Raw genomic sequence first — 8,784 nt, forward strand, 5'->3', positions numbered from 1 at the left:
CAGAGTTGGCCACCATTCGTTTTAGTATCGCGTGGTCTTTCCGGAAACGCTTGCTTGCGGTGGTTTGGGGATTGTGTACGTGCGATGTGATGTCGATGCCACAAAATGTTGCCCGAATGCCCACCTCTCCTGGCGACGGGATAGCTGCGTTGGTTGACTGCAACGAACTCGATCGCTACGAAGTCAACACAACTACCATCGTTGCTAAACGGAGACGGCCCGCACGGTTCCGCAAAGCGGCGCGCATGTAAATAAATCACGGCGTTTTTTGTGGATTCGGGAGGGAGCCGACGCCCAGGAAGATACGTTTGAACTTAAACAGTGTCAGCGAGATCTACGTAAATATCTGTGTGTGTGTCTTCTCCCTTGTGCCCGTTGTTTTGGCGCCTTACACCATACTTCATAACGTTCACCAACTAGCCCAACTACAAGTTCTTGTACAGTAAATACCTGTTCGCACTGGGAGCGGAACCACACTGTCTCCGCGTTCTTGATAATAGCTTCAGGGACGATCTTTTACAACCGATTTTACGAACCTCTGGGCCACTAGACAATCGCAACTCGATGCTGACGTGACGCTGGGCAGAGAAAGATTGAACCGGCATTAAGTAGCTTCCAACGGCTGCTCTAACTCGACATGTGTTGGCGTACCGTCATTTTGGAATAAAAGGAGCATACTCAAGAAATTGTACGTACCCATGTTAAGAAAATAATCCATACGGTGTTTATTTGAGCTCTAACACAAAAAAAGGAGATAGAATCGGGGAGAATGTCCCTTTTTGACGAGAGCATTTGCCGCCGCTGCATCTGAAGACAAGCTAGGGAAGAAGAGGCGAAAGACTGGCCTTCTTACCCCAAAATAGAGGTCAGGGTTCAAACTATTCATGCGAGAAGGGTCGACAAAGCTCGCGTTGGCATATTCCATTCAGTAAGTCAGCTGGTCGTGTGCAGATAGATGGTCTTGTCCCGGGTACGTCATAGGCGCGGTCGTAGAATTTCATCGTAGGTTACAAAAAAACTTGCGATAATTTCGCTTTGTGAATACGGATTTCTTCGTAGGTTTTGTCGTAAAACCGTTTTGTGAATAAGCTCTATTACCTGTGGCTGTTACGGATCACGAAGCTAAGGCAGGTGGGTTATACAGATATCAATGACTAGGGCGAATCGCTTCTCGGCCATCGTGGCCACTGGTGATGTAGTGAGTGGCGTCTTCGTCCTAATTAATGTCATCATACCCACCGCTTTCGTCGCGTTGGTCGGCCATCGCACACTCGAGGCAGCTTCGCCGTTCCGCCGGCTCCGCAATATGTTACAGCCCTCGGGTACTTCGAATAAACAAGATTGTAACGCGTTGACGTTTCCAAGTGGCAAAGCTTATAACTACGGTACGCTTGACCCTTCATGGCATGATGACGTCAAGGCCCGCCGGATCTTCCGAGATGCATCGCGCTCTTCGATGGCTGATTTTGAAGCGCTCGCCAAAATCCAGGCATTTAGAATGAAAAATATAGCCATCCGCTTAAAATACGACCATGCGACTATCGATGAGAGGTTTATCTGATCCTATTTGACTTGTCTCTTGATATTTTTGTATATTTTAAGTTTCAATTCAGTATCCCCTTAAGCCGCTGCCACACTGCTCGCAGATCGTACAAAATTTTCGCTGAAGACATGATGACAAAAGAATCGGCGGACACGTCTCTCCCATGTTTGCAGCATGTTTGCTTTATGCATGCTTTCAACACGTCTGCAGGCAGTTCTTGTATGACAAATGTGACTTTAAAGGGGCGATGCAACGATTTTCGTATTTTGCGCAAATACCGCTTAGAACGGATCCCTGACGTTAATGACCTGTGAAATACCCGTTTGTTTTTCACCACACGCAATCGAAGTCACCGAAAAAAATAAAGAAAAACGAGCAGAGTTCACCCCCTCAACTCGCAGCCAGAACAAGCGGCCACGTGATCTGGAGCCGATTATATGCCGCCAATGTTGATCATAGCCATGCGCTGGGGTTGGCAAGGCAAAGGACACGCGCTGCGTTCCAGACATTGTTATGGTTCGGCTGTTGTCGTCATTGCAGCGATTGGACACAGGACACTACCCGAATGCTTCTCGAGCTATCGATTATCACGAGCCCAAATTGAGTGCCCACGCGATGCTCGGGTCCAATCTATAAGCCGCGTTCAAATATCGTCACTGGGCGGTACTGCTACCGCCGAGCTACGTCATCAGGTTCTGCGAAGGAGAGATTGAATGAAAACGCTCGGTTTTGTCCTCAAAATTACAGCGCAACAAAGCAGTTTCTTGGTCAGTGCCGTCGCATGCGAGTATCCTTGAGTCCCATTAGTGCCAGTAAGCTCGTGTAAAGTGAAAAACATTCCAATTGAATATCGTTGCACCGCCCCTTTAATACAAGGAAGAGAAACGCCCCAGACAGCGTCTGCAGAATGTCTTTTGTACGATGTCTAGGCAGTGTGACCGTGACTTTAGGAAGAACTTGGAAGAATAGGAATCTCCTGAAAGTCTCAGGCTGTTCGGCGTCGTAACTGACTTTGTTTCACAGTACCAAGGTAACGAAAACCTCGATCAAAGAAGAAGACCAGCGGCATCGCTTTGTTATATTCTTCGCGTGACATGAATTTGGTTCGAATTGTTACCTCATGAGCGTGTACCGCTGCTGCCCTATAGGGAGTATTCACTGGACGTCATATTTGTGGGTGCTGTTTAGAGCGCATGCTCAGAACGAGCCCACATTAATAGGCTGCTAAGACCGGCACTCTTGATGGTGCGGAATGCACGTTGCAAAAGAACCCTGGAAGCTCGCCATCAGCACGCGCTCAGCATTTGCGCACACAGCTATGGCCGCCAGTGAATACTCCCTATACCGTCATCCTGATTGCGCTGCTCTGGCGTGCATCATCGCGAGCGAGACAAACAATCACGCACTCGCAAAAAGTGATCATTATATGGCTTACGCATCCCAACATCTGCGCCGTTTATGTAGACAGTTTTTAACAAGAAACACAAGCAAAAAAGAAGACAACAATGTTGTGTTTCTGCGGTGCTTCGTACGTTGCAGATTACATCGAACTGCGGGATCACTGCTTGCTTTGAATAAGGCTATATTCCGTCAATTAAATTATTTAATTTCTACGAATCCTGCAGCGAAGTACGATCGTTTGTCGGCAGCTGGGTTTTTCACACGACCTTCCGCCTCAACAGAAAGGTCCCGCCTCGCGTCCGTATCCCTAGCCAGACGTCTCTCCTCCAGGGTCTCTTTGGCACGTCGAGCACGGTTATAATCAGCACGTCGCCGCTTCTGCTTAGCCCTGGTCACTCGATCCTGGTCAGCCTCACTCGGCTCGGGGTCATGAAAATCGCGTACGTCACGGTGTCATCAAGGTTAATAAAACTAGTGACTTTCTTAAATTTAATCGACTTGACGCAGTGAGTCACGTTATGTCACGGGGTCACGTGACGTTACATTACTTGATAGAATGTTTTGACAGCATGACGTCACGTCACCACGTGGCACATGGTTAATCATAGTGCCAATACAACAACTAAATGAAAACCTGCGATTTACCGCACATTGCAATTTTGTATATGACGATTTTAAAAGTATCGCTTCACTCTGGGCACAGCTATGAAGTGTACACATAGTACGCGTTAAACTATCGGATAAAGAGCGCCGTAAACGTAGACGACTGGCGTCCGGAAACTCAGACTATCGCTAAATGTTTCTGATGCTAGAACGTTTCACGTATGCAACATGCTTGTCTAGCAATTTGCCATACATTTTTCTTTTATTTCTTACTCTACGTACACTACTTCACTCGGATTTTTATATATCTCAACAATTTAGTTAATGAAACCCAACCAATAGCTCGGCTAAGTATTTTTTGGACCTTTACTTTGACACACTCGATATGTTTAGCTCGTGTTGCAGTAGGTTTCATCTTTCTGTTACAAACATCCTTATGCTAGAACTGGACTGAAAAGCGCTTATAGGAAAAGTACACGCCGGCGGCGTCGCCTCTGTCGCCTATTGTTTGTAGAGAGCCTAGATTGTAGAAAAGGTAGTCGAACCATGGGGAGCGTTTGCAATATAATGGCGGACGCCTCCCTCGGAGATTGGTCGGAAGTGCGCATGCGCTGCGTTATCGCGTGCCGAGGAGGAAAGCAGACGAAAAGGCGGAGGTGTTCGCAGACGATCAACGCTTTCGTCACCTCTTCGCAGCTCGTATTGCAAACGCGGCCCATAAACCACGTGACCCTGATCGATCAGTTGGACATTCTCTGTAATAGAAGCTCTCTGATTGTTCGCTGCCATCTAGCGGTTGTCGCCGCCTACTTGTCGGGAATCAATTGCCACGAATTGCGCGGGCCTTGTGTGCACGCCATTATTACGGCGGAATTTATGGTTCTTACAAATTATGGAAGCTTTTCCGTGGTGCAAAGGTTGAGCGAACGTGATCGAGTGCAGCGGCTAAAAAGGACCTACCGATGAGAGCGATCTGCTTGCCGCTAGGGGCGTGTCACAAAATCCGACTGTGTTACGTTATCCGTTCTCCCGGCCTGACGCGTCCTTTCAAGAAATTCGCGGGGTGTGGGGACTGGGACCCAGTTTCCCCGAAAACGAAGCGATGTTGTCTTTGGGGGAGGATGAAGGGACGAGCGGGTCAGCGTCCTAAGGTTTGGTTTCTTTTTACTTTTTTCCACGCCTGCGTGCTGGAATGCGGGGGCCCGCTGTGGGAAACCTTTTGGTGCAATGGCAAGCAGTATGAGCGGGAAACTCGGAAGCAACAGACGGAGAATCGTAGCGTCAAGTTCGTAGAGAGCAAAGGTAGCGGGCCAGGTCCGGACTGGGGAAGACTTCGACGACGAAGTGTGTGTGTGAGTATGTGGCCACTTCAAGCCGCCCAATCCACCCTGGTACCACCGGAACCATTCCTTCCCCCTTCCTACAGCGCCTCGCAAGACTGTCACTCCCGGACACTGTGAGGCCTAATTTCCCCTCAGCTCGCAAATTTATTTTATAGTAATGAAGGTAGCGGTATTTCCGTAGTTTGTTTTTATTCTCACATGTGTCCGATTTTAATATTTGATAAAATTTAAGCTCCTAAGTTGTTATTTTTTTTATTTCCGGGGAAGCACCCGCGTGAGAGATGTTTAATGCATTGTACTAAGCTGTAGACTTTTTGAGTATTTCGTTCTGGGTTGAGTGTTTTTCCTTGCCGCCCGTGCGCCGGTTGGGTGAAGTGTGTTCGAGTCCTGTTGTTTTCGTGGCTCGGCATTTGTTAACCATTTTTTTTGTAGTATTGTTTTATCTTCTTGTGTCAGTCGTATCTTTACTAAACTTGCTTTGTTCCAAAGCTGCGTGTCTCCCCTTCATTGGCAAGACTCCACTGAGGCGTGGGCCTATCGCCTGATCGGTGGCCCTTGGTGTTTAAGCAAAGAATATCAGAAAACCTGTGACAGGGTGTCCTGGTCCGGGCATAAGTTATGTCCGCTCCTTTCCTATATCTCAGTAAACAATCAAATGTGTTTTTTTTCTTTAGCTTACAACATGCACACTTTTTATGCGCCTCTGGGTTGTGCTCTTGATTTTTCTTGAAGCACGTGTTTCCTCCAGAATCTGTTGTGGTTTAAGTGTTAGACGCGTGGACAGCGTTGTACTTCTCCAATTGTGTTTTTTTTTTTTGCTTTTATATGATTTACGTGTGCTAGAACGATTACAAAGAACAGAATGTTTGAGCGCAAAACAGCTGGTGATGATTAAACACGTAGAGCGCGATCGAAATGATGCCGTTCCTTTTTGTGTCCGAACGCAACTGCCCGTGCTCGCCGTGCTCTCACGAACCCGGGCCAAGGTTTCGTGTGCCCCCCGATTTGCTTCATTTTTTCAGTCCTACAAACATGATGAGCTAAAACCCTGAGACTAGGGAGAAAAACGACGATGAAGGAGAGGAAGAACCGGAGTCTCAAGCACTCAGGATGACGGAGAGGTTGTTCCGAGACTCTCAATAAACACTGACTGATTGATTGATTGTTTGTTACTTTTTAATTTTTTTCGTCGTTGTATTTTTTTATTATGCGTTATATTTTTGTAATTAACTTTATTTTTATCATTACCTTTTTTTTTTCCGGGAGTTTACATATCTCGCAGAAACTTGAAACCGTCCTCATTCTCACGGAAGCAGCGTTCAACGCCCCTTACTCTGCCGCTTTTTCTTAGCACTCCCGTGCGCAGGGAGGAGCACCCTTCTCAGGCGGCTGAGAAGGGTGGAGTTCGTGGAGTATGTTTTTTGTTTAGTGTTTATGATTACCTTCATCCAAAGTAACCTCACCTCATTTGTGGAAGGGGAGAGGGATGGTGTTGCGATAGGCCTTGGTCAAGGCCACGTCCCTTCCTTCGCACCCCCCCCCCCCCCCCCCCTCTTCTTTGTCCACCCGGCGGGGGTCTCGCCATCCCATTGAGGGTCGGCGACCGGCCGTCTGAGCCGTTGTTGACAGACAGCGTCCCTCGGCGTCGTGTTGACGTCGGGCGAAGATTCCCGGGTGACGCCGCCGGCGGCGGGACTTCCGCGGGAAAGGGGGGGGGGGGGGGGGGTGAGCTCGGTTTGGGTTGTCGTCTGGTGCCACATTCGGATTATCCCGCCAAACCCTTTTCCTGAGGCATGACGCCGCCTGATGGAGGGATCATCACCATCACGGTCAACGTCTCACGGGCTGACAAAGGACGCTTTGTCACCGACTCCTTGGCGCAGCTTATTGAGGGCGAGAGTGCTTCGGAATGTGAAGCCCGTGTGCCACTGCAGTGTGTGCGTGTGTGTGCGTGCCTGCTCGAGGGGATAAGGGGGGGGGGGGGGGGTTGGACATGATGTATGTTGGCAGCTCGGCCACCATTGGCTGCCAACCGCTGGAGTACCAACAGCGAGCCCATTAAGGAGCAAACGAGAGGTCGCAAAGTGTGCTCTCGGATGATGTAGATACTTCTGCATATATGTAATTAAACAGAGTTTATCGTGAGAGACCCTCCGGTCTCCTGATGTTCCTTCCGGGAGTCGGCCTGCGGTTCCGGTCCTGGCCTGGCCCTGCCTGAGGCTGCCTGGGGAACTCCTCGGTCACAACAATGGGTAATATAAAAGGTTGGGCACTTATACAAAAAATAAAGATATCTTGTAGCATGTGTACAACTCCGATCTCTTTATTCACTGTCATTACAGTTTGTAAGATCTTAGTCTACGCGGCATCCTTTGCCAGCGAGAATTTTAAAGTATCTTAAAATTGTTCCCATCATATTTGCTTTTACACAGTCAAATGGAAACAGATACCGGACGTACGCGTCATAATATCAAGCATTTTAATCGTTTTATAAATAAATGAAACATTTTTTTTTAATTTTATAAAATGCGTTGAGATTTTTTTTTTTTTTTTTTGTATTACTAAATAGAATGGTACGCTATTCCTTCTCGATCGGTGCAACAACATCCGTCATAACTAGGGTTCTGTGTTTTGGGCATTTATATATTTCTTCAAATTCGGGGGGGGGGGGGGGGGGGTGTTCTCGGGTTTATTTTTTTCCGCAGGTTCAGTGTTTTTCGGTGTCAATTTTTGGAGTTCGGCGAAAACTCGGTGTTTATCGGGGACCATGTTGAAGAAAATAAAACAAGGGCATGGGTTGCCTAACTTCCAGGGAACATGTGCTTAACCAGAATACTCGAAAAATATCTAGGAACCAATTAAAGGGAACGAAACTGTGCTGGGGACGCGGTTCACGAAGAAATTAGCAGCCTCACGGGCGGTTCGACTAGGCTTCACTAACCATGTACAGTTACGGCGCCGCAGATGCGGCCATATTGAACACAGTTAATGGCTTGAGCGATGATGTTCGGCCTCAGTTGAGCTCGAGTGTCATTAACGGCTGCAGAACAGTTAGCACCACCGCGTAACTAGGCCGATCCCGTTCGGATTTACTAGCGTTGTCTCGGTGGCAGTTGAGAACACTGGTGCACAGTGCTCGATTTGTTTTCAAATAGCATTTCAAGTGCGAGAGAAAAAAAAAATGTGGTAGAAACTGGCGATCACGCGTTAGAGCCAATGTGAAGTGTCGTCCACTTCATGCGCCACTGCAAACAGGCTTGTGTATAGACACGCCCGTTTACTAGGAGCGTTCCTCACGGTAAAGTACTCTCGCCAAGCCGCGTCGTCGACGCAGCGGCTGAGTTATGGTGCCAGGAGCGCGTCTCCGACTGGTGTGTTTACCGCGTCAAAAAAAGGTCCCTCAATTTGCGCCCGATGACGTCATAAACCAGCTCTTCCGCTGCTTGTCGCGATACTGGCGGTGGCACAGCAGCAGCGGTGGAGGCGGCCAGACGCTTGTTCTGCCACAGGTCGCTCTGCAGATAGACAGACGTCGGAAACCAAATCAGACACGAGTTGGGACGCCGCGACTACAGCGATCCTTGTGCCCGATCGCCTCATTGGCCAGCATTTCTACAACCAACCGCCAGGATCGCGACATCCGACTACATGGCACGCCGGCTTTTGTGACGTACTGTGTCGCCACTTTGGAGACCATTTTCGATGCACGGGTGGGAAGAACGCTAAAGGTACCGTAGCGGAATCATCGTCACGAGCGCTGGCATAGCACCTTCTATACTCACAAAGCCTGGCAGTTCGACGACGGAGCCATAGAGAGCACCCTCGCAGATTTGGAGCGCGAGGATCTAGTAGCACAGAGAATGTCTCGGGGAACCTAGGTATTCAGCGCACAGC

Source organism: Ixodes scapularis, unplaced genomic scaffold (genome assembly GCF_016920785.2).
Source record: "Ixodes scapularis isolate PalLabHiFi unplaced genomic scaffold, ASM1692078v2 PGA_scaffold2__306_contigs__length_199485367, whole genome shotgun sequence".
Lineage (NCBI taxonomy): Eukaryota > Metazoa > Arthropoda > Arachnida > Ixodida > Ixodidae > Ixodes > Ixodes scapularis.